Below are 14,263 nucleotides of genomic sequence, written 5' to 3'. Positions count from 1 at the left end.
CTCCTTTTGTGTCCATCTGTAAACTAGAGAGATATAAGGTTTTCATTTTCTTTTCACAGGCAATCATTTATAAACCTATGATCACTCTCCCTGCTGTACTCTGGACCACAGATCAGCACCATCTTTATCTTTTGTGAAGTTTGACACCCAGAACTGGACACTTATGTTGTTGTAAACTTTGTCCCCCAGGTTCCTAGTTCTCTATATGGACTGGTTAAGGAACCTAGAATCAGCTGTGTTTTGTCAGTTGAACTCTAGATTTGCTGTTTCTCCTTTATTCAAAAGATTCGTTACAGGTCCTAATAAATCCATGTCGGTTTTCATTGATTGTATTGCTATGCTTACAAATCAATTGGTTATCATTCCTGTATTCCTGTTGGAACTAAACTAAAGCTAAAGAAATTTTCTTGGCTCACTTTTACACCTATTCTTTCCACTGTGACATAAACCTGGCCACACATTGTCTGCTCTGGATATTTATGGGTACTATATGTGGATTTTGAAATTGAATTCTGTCTTTAACTGCCTTTCTAATCAAAATCAAAATCAAAATCAAAATCAAAATCAAAATCAAAATCAAAATCAAAATCAAAATCAAAATCAAAATCAAAATCAAAATCAAATCTAAATCTAAATCTAAATCAAATTCAATATTCTTTTCTAGTTAAATGGCCAGAGTTGTCTATATTCACAGTATACTATAAGAACAAACTACGTTACTTCATTTATCTCCTTCCCTACCAAGACTTTTCTAACTCTAGAACCCCACAAATAACAACTTCCCCTCCTCATATCACATGGTCTTTGAAGGAGATTTAAAAGGGTCAAAAAGGTATTCCAGTAAGTGGAAACTCAGAATTTTGAGAATTCTGGTTTTGCTTTCAACCCAGTGCCTTTTTAATATCATATTTCTAACAGAATTTTTGCTTCATGCCAATGTGTAATTCCTCGGCATGTTCCTCTACCCCAGAATGTCATTTTCCCTTTCCTTTCTACATGACTACTCCCCTCCAAACTAATTCCCTATACCCCATAAATAATGAAACAAAAATAAATAACCTAACCACAACATTGCTGCTGCCAAACACTACGGTTCCTACTTGAGTATTATACGTCTCCCATATTTCAGTCTGTTCTGCCTATTAAACATGTCATATATTTGAAACTACTCAAGTATTTGTACAGTTTCTACCACAATGTGTACTCCATCTGGGTTGGTATTTAGGATCTAGTTAGTGTGATAAATACAATTAGAAATTAACCATGTTTCATTTTTCTAAATTGCTGTCTCCTTTGCCAGTAGTAGAAATATCCAAAAGAGGGGGGAAAAAAAAAAAGAAAAAAAAAGGCGAAAAAATGATCACTGAATGCATGGAATACTGCAAGTACTTTGACATTTCTTTTTTTTTTTTTTTCTCCAGAATCATAATCTGTTCTAGTTTGCAAATAATACAGACAGCAAGGATAGAGGGCCCTTACTAGGACTAGGAGAAGATCAGGTTCAAGAGCACCTGAGAAGCCTGAACATACACAAGTCCGTGGGACGTGATGAAATGCATCCCAGGGTCCTGAGAGAATTGGCTGATGCAGCTGCTCAGCCACTCTCCTTTATATTTGAAAAGTCATGTCAGTCAGGCAAAGTCCCCTGTGACTGAAGAAAAGGGAATATCACATCGATTTTTAAAAAGGGTAAAAAGAAGGACCCTCGGAACTACTGACCAGTCATCCTCACCTCAGTGCCTGGTGAGATCATGGAACAGATCCTCTTGGAAGTTATACTGAAGCATATGAAAGACAGAGAGGTGATTAGAGCGAGCAACATGGCTTCACCAAGGGCAAATTGTGCCTGACAATTCCATACCTGGAATTGTTCAAAGTCATGTTGGACACAGATTTGAGCAACCTGATCTAGTGAAAGATACCTTTGCCCACGGCACAGCGTTGGACTAGATGATCTTTGAAGGTCCCTTCCAACCCAAACCATTCTATGATTCTATGACACTATGACTTACTATTTGGAATAAGTAGAAGATAACCGTCTACTCATAGGAATTCAGAAAGCTTTGTAGAGAAACAAAATCACAGTGGAAGATATGCAGGAAATCCTAAGAACAAACAAGTGCTGAAATAGTTAAAAACCTCTTTTGCTAATGTTCCAGGCTTTGCTATACACTAGACATAGTTCTACAGTTAGGAAAAAAACCTCTTTTAAGGCTGGTATTCAGATGCTATACAGAAGGGAAGGACTACTGTGGGAATATTTATTCACTGACTACAACAATGATTAATATTTTTTAAATAAGAGACAATATATATTTCATAAGTTCATTCTGATACTACTGAGATGTCACAACTGCATATAGTCCTGTGCTAATATATCCAAGTAGAGGGAGATTTAAGTAGGACATGGCTTTATACTGCTTTTCTGTATATGTTGGAGTTTTGCTACATGCATTTAGAAAATGTGAATTCCTAATGTGCCATTCAAATTGTTGTATAATCTTCTTAGAAAAACGTAGTTTCATCAGCCCTTTGTCATTGGTATCAGAAAGCATAACAGAAGTGTAAAATCCTTGTATTCCTCAATTAAGATAAACTGAAAGCTGTAATTAAGATAGCAGCTTCTTACTACTTTGTTAACTTGATTATTTAATTAGAATAGAAAGGCATACCATTTTGAAACAGAATTTGAATTTTTAATCTTTTTTGGGTTATTTTAGTTTGTTAGGTCACTGAACAGCAAAACTGGTAACCATGGGGATGTCTTTAAAATATAGCTTTTATAAAATTGCCCTTAAACACCCTGATTCAGACAGCCATAACTTGGCCAGTGTTTGCAGTGGTAATTAGTTCTCATGTAAAAGATTCTAAAAGATATGGAAAAATATTCCCAGAAATTGGCCAGATCAAGGGGAAAATGGACATCATAGATGCCTGCATTTTTTTCCTGTTGATTTTTTGTTTTTATACCCGAAATGGACACTTAAAAGTTTGAATAATATATTTTCCCTGGGTTTTATAAAAACCTTGTGCTAAAACCCACAGAAGAATTTGATTTAGAAATTATTATTTTAAACATAATCTCTAGTTAAAACCTAACTGCAGAAGTCGGTAAAATTCGTTTTTGACTACACATTTTTAAATCGTGTTACTAAATCCTAAATGCAAAGTTTTGATTTACAAATCTTCCTTGCACTTTGGACACAAATGACAAATTTATAAATTGAGACTTGAAAGCTGTTCAGTTAAGATCAGCATTATAAACTCTTATCTAATTTGAGGTTGACATTCCAAAAAAAGGAGCTCTTCAATACTATGTATCAAGACTCACACAGCGAGACACTTTAAAACAGACACTTTAAAAAAGCACCTGTATTTCAGGTGAGCACTCTAACAACACTCTGTATACATAAAATGAGGCATACACACACTTATAACACTGAATTATTTCCTTTCAAACCTGCAATGTTTTAGAAAGCTGAGAGCATGGAAAAATTCTTATTATACAATGAATTTGGAACAGCACTCTCTTAACCCTCAGTCCAACAGCTAAAACCAACAGTGATTTTAGCTGTTGCTGAGGTACAGGAATTGTCTGTTGAACAATCCAACTGTGGCAACAACCATATACCGTGCCTCAAATTATATGACATGGTGCTGCACTTCTTCCGTTCCCTTCGCTCCAAATCTGGATTAATAGATTGAAGATGCCAAAACTGTGTCACTTTAGGATCATTCATATTGGGAGAGAAAGGCTGTGTCAGGTGCTATCCCTGTCATGTAATAAACAGCGAAGGGGTTATAAACTGAAACTTCTGTAAGTCAGTTAGCCACCCAATTTCTTTCTCATCATCCTTTCTGGGTCACTGAGAGTAGCTGCACACCTGCTTTTGTCTCAGGTACTAGCACTATCCAGGGACTACAGCAGGGACAGGAAAGTACAAAGGTAAAACTTGTGTCCTTTTCCTTTTCATACAGGTGTTCATGAATATGTTGATTTTTGTTGATCACCTGTACCTACGTCTGTGAACCTCGCAGAATCTTTCCTGCCTCTGTGGTATTTTATGCACTATGAAATACAATGAAATGCTATCAGAGGCAGAATTCTGTTATCACTTTAACATGAATGCTGGTGGCACTGCAAGTGATATTTTCAGAATAAGGTGCTTGTTCTTTCCTTATTAAATTCAATCTGCTAGGTGAATTTTCTGTCAGAGGAAGTGTTAGAAAGAACTGCTGAAAACTGTGGTTATAGTCAGAAAAGTGGCTGTCAATGTGGAGCTCATTATTTAACATATTGGTTATTCTTTGTGTAAATCATGACTACTTTCCTGTCAAAAGTGGGATTTTACAATAGCTAACACTAGACTACTAATTCAGCCATAGAAGATGTTGGATTTTACTCCATTTCATGTAGATGTTATTTTTGTTGATATTATATTTGATGCTGATTCAAGAATCCTTATTATAGATGATGACAGTCCAGGAAAAAGGAGACAGAATAGACCAATTTTCTAATTTCAAATTGAATTCATTGGTCTGACAAGAAGGAAAAAACCCAAAACAAACAAAAAAAAGCCTGATCGCTTTGATACCAAGCAAATTTCAATAGAAAAGTCTGAGTGAGAGTCAGGGAAGAACCCTGCATTCTCATACACTGTAAAAACAGTCACTATCTAGAATACAGTCTCATTTCAAGGTTAAAGTAAGGTTAAGAATGTTTTATCTAAATTCCCCAATCTTAAATCCCTAATTTCTCCTATAGGTTACATCTACATTACTAGAAATGAGCCAGTCGCCTGTTCTCATGAAATGCACAACTCCTCCCTCTCACCATGCTTCCTAACCAGGAAAAAAAAAGGTGGTGTCGTCTGTACTACCTAGTAAGAATGACATTTGTCCCATAATAACCTCCAAACTATCCTCAGGTAGCGTCTGGGAGAGAACTCATTGGCACGAGGCAAAAGTGTGCCAGAGATTAGGTTGGGAGGAGTGAGGTGGGGATCTATATCTACAGCTTTATCACATGTTAAATTAAATTAAACTGAAGCATTTTTGTCTGCAGATTAAATCTTAGTGACATCAAAAGATTAAAATCTTCTGAAAACTTTATTTAAAATTGAAGCAAAACCTCTTATTCAATAAAAAAGTCCACCAGATACCTGAAAGTATTGGGGATCAATGTCCAGCAGTGAAAGGAGTTAGGAAGGAAGGAAAAAGAAAGACTTTCTGACAAAATACATTTCTGACATTTTCTCATCAAAATTCACTCTAAATGACTAAAGTAAAAATCTTAACCAATAACATAAAAAAATTTAAGAAAACTAACTGAAAAAAGTTTTCCTTCCATGGATTATATTTTAGGTGCTGTGACTATATTAGGAATAGCACTTTACTAGTTCAGAAGTGCAAGATACTGTGTTTATAGTATGGAGCAGGAACCGCCATTGTATGTCCACTGTTTGTAACATGCACTTAAGAGTCTGGCTGGTGAGTGAAGATGATTTAGCTCAAGAGTGTTAAGAAGTGTACGTCCTCTACCAGTCATCTGCTCCATCCTCTGGTTCATGGACGGCTGACTTGGTTGTAGATAAGCTCCTGACAACTAGACCTCACTGCATGGACTAAAGAGAAATTAAGACAAAAAAGTTAAGAGAAATCAAAATCAAACTGACCTTTGAAAGTTTATAAGAGAAATTTAAACAGCTTAGCGTTTGATTCAAATGAAGCTTAGCATGGGTGCTGGGCCTAAACTTAGGGCATGACTTTGTCAGAAGCCCCAGGATATGCCACTTAATTTTGTACAGCTTAGTTCTTACCTAAAAAGAGCTCCTGTAACTTTCTAATAATTTTTTTCAGTCATGACTAACAGCTGAAATAGTACTGCAAAAACCAGCATGGCCACCTTAATAAAACAATTGTCTACTTTTTGATTGCAGTAACATTTGTACTATCAGTGCGGTAATATCTTCATCTAAGCAGTTGTTAAAGTAATTTTCACTTTAATGCATTATTTATGTTGTCAGAATTGTACCAAAGGGCTTTTGTGTAAAAAGCAATTGAGTCCTGGTAGTGGTCATTGATGCAAAGCTCACATCAAAAGTTCAGTCTCTGAAGTACATATTAAAATAATAATATATGGTATTTGTTCTGAAAAGGCATTAGTTTTCTAAGCAGTAAACATGAATAGTTAATCAATGCTTAATTACATTTATCTGCATTTGAATACAAGAAATAAATAATAGTAAAGTAGTATCTGAAATTCATGTGGTAAAACATTGTTACAAATCGTTTATGAAGTATCTTGAAAGCTCCTTGTGTGATGAAGTGACATTATATATCCATTGTTTTTCCTTTGAGATCAGTCAAGGTTCAAGCACTGTCAATAAAATAGCATTCACAGCCACTTACCCATCCTTCATGTAATAGCAGACATCATCAATCATTTCCACTTCAAGAAAAGTTCAGATCTGTCTACGTGAGTTCCATTCAAGCAAACATCACTATTGTATTTGAGTGCCTTATAAAAAGGAACTTTAATTTAAAGTATGGCTGAACAAGTGAACTGTATTTATCCTTACTCTCCAAAATGTTATTGAGATGCATTTTTCCTTCTTAATTTTTTTTCTTTTAGTGTGTATTTCTGTTTTGAGCTTCTCTTTTTGCTGCTGTTGCTGTATTCTGGGAAGAACAAATAAGTATATCTTAGATTCCATTCTAACAATCATGACATCTGGGACTTGTCCTGTTTCCACTAAAATGTTACAGATAATTTTTTCATTTTTGTAAAATGCAACTCTTGAAGGAGATCAGGTCCACTAATCAATAGAGACTTTTAAGTAACTTTGTACTCATACATGAAGTACAAAAACTTGCAATAGCTTAGCAAGGAAATCATTAAGAAACAGACACCCAGTCATTAAACAACAAAAGGATAAATAGTGTTTCCAGCAAACACCAGTGAAAGAAGGTAATTTTGGTATCGCATACTGTCCAAAAGCAGAGTACTTCAGAAGCTGTCTTTGATTACCAGTATTCCTTAAAAAGTACTGCAGATTAGTCATTAACAACAGATTTCAAGGTTTCTCATACCACTAGAATCAATTACTGCTGTCCCCTTCTTTGGATTAAAACTTTGTCGTTGCTTGTCTTCCATTTGTTGATTTCAGCCTCCAGTGAGGATTAATAGCTGATAGTGATATCCTGGCTACAGAACAACCTAGTGCCTATGAAGAGAGTATGTTACAGCAGAAACTGAAGAGTCTTCACTGTAAGGAGAAGAAATTACATTGGAGGGGAAGCAACTCATCCCTACTGTCATTGCGAAAGAAGTAATCAGATGAGATATCCTTTCAACACGGTAATTAAACAGTATCTCTTCCCACTCCTTTGAAGTAAGTTGTTCATGATACTGACTACCGTTGACTACTTCAGAAATACTAATGTCCTCTTCCTGTTGGTCATCTAAACGAGATCATTATCCAATGTCATCAATACTCTTTACTTTCTCTGACATAAACAGAAGCTTCCTTAGGAGTCATATAGCACATGAGGGAAGGAAGAAAAACAGATAGCTTAACGATTACTTTCTATATTTTATTTTCTTGAAAAAAGGTTGGATATTCACTAGTGTTAGAAGCTCTAGACAGTTTGTTGAGTGATTTTCAAACCACTGTAATTTACTACATACTATTCTAAAAAATGCCTTCACAGTTTCTTTTGGAAAAAGTCAGATTATGACATAGATTTCTTCTACTATCCACAAGGAATATGTTTCTAAATAACACATGGTTTCTGTTGCTCTTGTCACTTTAATGTCCCTTTGTCTTGGAAAACTTAAGACTTATTCCTCACAGAATGATATTTGGTGACTGTTTTCCAAAAAGATTAACTCTGATTTGTACAATTTTCTTCAAGAAGCAGGCAGATAGTTCTTAACAATCTGAGGTACTGATTTTAGATCAATGCGCAAGTATTTGGAGTTGATACGATTTACCTATGTTGACAGCACACTTCAATTCTAGATCAGAGATTTTCTGGTCATGATTCAACAACTACATTGTTTGAGGACAACTCTCTTTCTGAATGAGGCTTAGTTTTGGATGAGGCTGAGATGAAATTCTGGTCAGCTGTGTCTGATTTGGTCTTTAATTGTCCTTATCATCTCCAATTTCCTTGTTTTCCTCTTGACTTGCTACAAGCTATCAAAGGCTCCTAGCAGTTTAAGAGTGTAGTGACAGTCAGGATTTGTACAAATAACACTGTTCCATACCATACCATACCATACCATACCATACCATACCATACCATACCATACCATACCATACCATACCACACCACACCACACCACACCACACTACACTATATTACATTATATATTTATTTGATTTTATTTACATGTCCACACTCTTACCCATGCAATTCGGTAAGACTTGGGGTACTTTTCTTGTGAAAAGAAATGCCTGTAAAAAGTCCATTAAAAATGTGTCTCCTTACTGCCCATCTACTGTTCCCCATTGAGACAAAGAAGATAAAGATTCTGGTCACACCCAGGTAGAAATGGCTTCTTTATTTTGTATCCTAACTAGTACTGTATATATTGTACAGAGGGGGACCAACTCACTGTGTAAGGCAAGAAAATAGAAATACAGGAAAAACAACATAATTCTTAGAGAATAAAGCTGATATTTATCAGATAAATAGAAAGGGAGGTAGAAACCTTCTCAGGCAACAGAAGAGAAGAAAAATGAGATTAGTCTGTGACAACAAATCTCAGACCATGCTTCCAAAAAATATTTTAGTTTAGAAGAGTTTTTGAAGTTTCTGAGTTCCATTGCTTTCTTTAGCAGGACTATCAGTACAGAAGGCAGCCTCATCCAAGGCTGACTGTAATAAACTGAAAATCTTCCACCAACTACAGCCAGCTTTGGAACAAATCCAGAGTTTATGGTATATTTTCATAATGCACAGAGTTGAGTTTCTTTTCAGTGATAACATCTCATTAGCCAGATCTTGTAGATAATTACACAGGTCTGAAACTTGTAAGCAGTATCCATAAAAATTTGAGCCCAACATGTAAAAAAAAAAATCTCAGAAAAACAGCTGTTCTGTGATGTTTCTGAGCTGCAGCCGGAACTGAATCCTCCCTGTAGTTCTGAATCAGACACAACCACAGTGCGATGGGTCCTTACATCAGTCATTGATGAGAGGCTGTGTGATTAGGGCCATTAGGGCACATGTCTGTCTCGCATGAAATTTTATCTTTAGTATCAGAAATAGTAAAAATATAGATGCATCAATGACTTAAGTGGAAAATGGATTGAAAGAAATTTTTCAAATGCACAAGTGGGAGCTGGCTACTACCACTAGTGTCTTATAAAAACCTTCCTTATGATTTCTTTCTGTACTCTTAAATTATAGCTGGGCAGCAGAATATCTGCTAGCGAACTGTGGCAAGTAATAGGTTTTTACATTATCCTCTTTGTTAGAGGTCATTTATAAAATTAATTCTTTAAGGAGTTCTGAAAAAGGGCAAATCCCATCGGTTGCTTGCATTTAAAACAGGAAAACAAACACCTGAATAAAACAGCTTTTCCAGATACAAAGTTATTTCTTTTCTAGTTCAAACAATACACAATTTTGCTGTACTGATAATTTTTTACTAGAATAATTAGTGATCATATGTTTTGTTATATAAATTACAATTATATTTTTTAAATCATAACATGCAATTTAGGATGTTGCTGCAATATAATTTATGCAGATTTTGTTAAAAAGTCAGACTAATATCTTTCTAAACATATGGAATAGTCAATTACACTATAATTTCTAATTACTTTGGGGAACTCTGAATACTCTACGCCTAAAATTATAATGATGTGTTGCTGTAGTCATTATGTGAAGATTTGCACTTTGATATGGGTGCACTGACCCCATTTTTATCATTGCTTTTCTTTTATTTAATGCCACCTTCGACTAGATATAACACACAGATGTTTTTATAAAAGGTTGGAGATAGGGAATTATTTTTACCAAAGAATGAGGTTAGTGTTTTTTTCTTTTTCATTCACATATCTTTTGACTCACCTAAATCAGTGTGATAATTACAAACAAAACCTCTTTTAAAAACTTTATCTATTTACTACATATATCTTGGAACAAGCCTTTCATTGACTCTAACAATGAAATATGCACTGTATTCTGAGATACAACTGCATGCATTTTCTTAATGTAATTTATGTAATTTACCTATGTTTACTATCATTGTCTGATCTGTATAACAGAGACAAAAAGACTTCCCTGAATTAAATCTCCCTTCAGTAAGAATATGTCAGAAAAATATTTTTTCATGATATTAAGTTTACCATTGATAGAGGATGCATCAAAAAATCTGATAATGTCACATTGGCAATGTATTCCTGCCATGGTTAACAGCTGTCATTTTTTAAAAACTTCACTGTATTTCAAGTCTGAATCTGTCCTGTTTCAAAATTATCAAGGAAGAGCAACATATTGACCTTCACAAAATAGCTCTGCCAGGATACCAGTTGTTGAAGGTTGTATTTCAATTGATTTGTTCTTTTATATATATATATTATAGGAAAAACACAAGATTTGCTTTGGTGGTCTTTTTTTTTTTTCTTGCTTTTATTTTCTTTGTTGCATGGAATATTTAGGCTTTGTCACACAAGACATATTCAGATATGAATCTAGAGGGTTGCACACCAGTACTTATTTCCTAAACATAAGCAGACTAATGATCTTTTGTTATAGTCCTTCACATCAAGGCACCTTAGCACCTTAACTAATATGTAATACCAGGAGGCTGCAGTTTATTAGAATCTGGAAAGTGAAATTTACTGAAACATAGATTAGGGAAACCACTGGGCAAATTCTGAGGCCATTTCAGTTTTGCACAGCATGAATTCTTAAGCATGGGCCCCCGTGTTTTACTAAATAAAAATGTCTCCTGAATTCAGGTCCTTTCCAGACAGTGATTTCCCAGCCTGTGATCAGTGTATATCACCCAGCTTCAGTCCAACTCACCGAAGATGATGTGATAGCTGGAAGAGTGAAAAATATATTCATACTATTTGCAAATCGTTATCTCTCAAAGTTTTGCTTGTTCTTTTTAGATTTTAAATAAACACTTGTTATAGAAATATACAGTAGACAAAAGAAATTAGTTTTAGTAAACAGTAACTTCATGAATTTCAACTGCAAGGCTTTTCTTTTTTCCCCAATTATTATTTTTTGAGATGGGTAGCCATCTTCTCCAGATCATCAACCTGTTCCCATGGGTACAGCAATGGTGAGCTATGATATATACAGCACTTTGTAGGTTTAAAACCAATTGTAAGTTTATTAATAATCCTTGCAGATCCACGGTATTGCTGACCTCAAGAGACGCATAAAAGTTAGTCTTTTTCCTGGGAGTGTGCTGATAGGCAGTCATGACATCTCTTTTTCCAAGAAAAATAATGCAATACTGGTAATTTGAAGGCTTTCTTTCTATCATCAGAGCAAGTGAAGTATAAATCATGTGTGTGGTAAACCACATAAAGGAAAAGTAAAATGACATCGTCCTAAGCAAATGATTTCAAAGCCCAGTTAAATAATAAATCTGTGAGTAATAACCAAGGACAAGAGAAAAAAAAGTACCGTAAGTACAAACATATTCAAAAGCAATTTAAACAGTTTAAAATTAACATATTTGAGCCTTATTACCCAGGATAGTAAATACTTAAAAAAAAAACCTCCAAACAAATGGGGATGCTACCAGTGTTAGAGACACACTGACAGAACATTTTTCAAAAAACAGCACAAAATCCAGTACAGGTTTAGTTCTGAGGGAAAAAAATAAAACAAATGAACAAACACTCTCCCCCCCCAAAAAAACCCAAAATACAACCAAAAAACCTCCCACCTTCTACACTGTGTATTTATAGAGAAGTAGCTGTGTAGCTAGTTCTCCAGAGAATCCAGCACTTTGCTATAGAGCCATCACTTCCTAAATGAAAAAAAGTAAAGGATAGATGTTAGGTGTCAAAAAGCTGAAGAAAAGGAACACATAACTACAGAAGGGCTTTTGGGGAAAATATAGAGAAACTAAAGTTGAAGGGCATGTGATCGCAAAAGCTCAGACAGCTAAAAGCAAAGATTGATAGCAATGAATAATGAATATTCTGAAGGGTAACCCTTTAGAGACTAATCATTAATTACTGGACATGTTTAATTAATAAAAATATCCTCTAGCAAATAAAAACTCCTTTCAATTCCATAATTGAAAGTCCAAAACTTTTTGTCTATAAACAGCTAAAACTTCTGATTTTCTGAACTGAAAATATGACCAAACCCATCATTATTTTGCTAACAATAAACAGAGTAATATGAGCAAATCAGTTTAATTATCCTCTCACGTATTTTGGCTTTCTCCATTTATTACATTAATAAGTAAGTATTTTGTTGTTAAAATGTGTTAATAGTGTGAAATAACATTTTTTAAGACTCAGAACCTGCTGAATGTAATATGGGTAGGCAATATGTTAAGATTTAATAATGAAGGTATAATTTCCTAAAACAAAGGCATCCAATATTAGAGAATGAGCAGCTGTCACTTTATAAATAGTCACCAAGTCTTCATAAAAGTCTAAAACACATAAAGAAGGGTAAGAAGACCAAAATCTGGATTTCCAGATAGAACATGATACCCTCACTGCTGGAACAAGCAAACCTGAAAATTAATGATCTTCTATCAAATCGTTTAGCATACCAGGTTATTAAGAATATTCAGTCTTCTTCTGTCAGCTTAATTGGAAAGAGCTAATGATACCTGATTCAGCAAACATGACACTGAAAAAAAAATGAGTTGTAGTCAATCATATAAATTTATTTCCTCCCATATGGATATATGAGCTATATATGTATATGCAGAAGTAAGACTTTAATGAAGCAAATAAAAATATAACAATCCACTGGTGAGGAAGACATGGATAAGGAGTACTTAAGCAATTAGAAGGCATACATCACAAGCCATAAGCCATATACAAGTTCATGGGACCTATGTGGGCCGTTCAAGGTGCTGGGTGCTCTGGATAATGACATTGGAAAGCTACCATCTATCATCTTTAAGGTTGGCAATCATGACAATCAAGGAAGGTGCTTGGTGAGTGGTCCCTTCCAACCTACCTTATTCTGTGATTTGGAGTTCAGACATTTTTGGCCAAAGAATTTCAGTCTTCAGTCACTGGAAAGGAAAATAGGATGCGAAGGGTTTCCCCAACCCCCTGTTTTTTTCATGTGAAAAGGGGGTTTTCCATTTCCATTTCCATTTTCCATTGGATGGGGGCTAAATATTTTCTAATCATCTCTATTGTATGGAGACAGGTACTAAATAAGTTATAAATAAGGATGGCAGGTCCTAGCAAATTTCTGTAAAAAGGCTTAAAGGAAAAAGTAGAAAAGCAAGTGATCGATAAATCAACTCTTTGTCATGCTTTTAAGGATAATTTGTTTTGGGTGTGGCAAGATCTCTTGCAGAGCTGAAGAAACAGCAAATAGGGAGATGCTGGACCCAGCATGTAACTTGCCAACAGCTCTAAAATAGATTAGGTTTGTTCTGCCTTCTAAACTTAAAGAAAAGTCAAGTCTTGTACAGGACTCCCTTGCAAATTTGGGTGGTACACCTATAAAAAAAAATTTCTCATTTAGAGTCCTTTGGGAAATTTCTGATGACAATAATTGGTGGAAAAACCTTTGCTTTGTTTTTTGCCACTCTCAAGGTGAAGAAAAAAATGTAGAATGCTGGAATATATGTATGAAAACAATGGCAATATAGAAAAATCAAAAACTCTGTGTTTTTTTCTTCTGAAGTGCCATCTCAGTTATACCTAGAGAGTCAGAAATGTGAAGCTCTTCAAATCCATGCTGTTAAAGCAGTCCACAGCTTCTTGGGTCTTACCACACTTCCTTGAAGAAATAAGCTAAGAATAGCAGGACTACTATATAACATTTACATAGAAAGGATTATGTGTGCTTACAAAGGCAGTATTTGTATTCTTCTATGTACCCAAGTTTTACAATGAAAAATGAGTAGGCACTGAATCACAAAGTTCAATGAGAATGCATGGTACAGGGTCAAGTGACCATCTTTTTACAAATAGTCTAAATTATTTTATTATTGCTGCAGAGATTAACTGCTCAAGCACCAGAATCAGCAGACAGAAATCTGACTTGCTTTCAGAAATTAGGTTAAAAATGAATT

The sequence above is a fragment of the Mycteria americana genome, chromosome 1, assembly GCF_035582795.1.
Source record: "Mycteria americana isolate JAX WOST 10 ecotype Jacksonville Zoo and Gardens chromosome 1, USCA_MyAme_1.0, whole genome shotgun sequence".
NCBI lineage: Eukaryota > Metazoa > Chordata > Aves > Ciconiiformes > Ciconiidae > Mycteria > Mycteria americana.
This window is presented reverse-complemented; position numbering follows the sequence as displayed.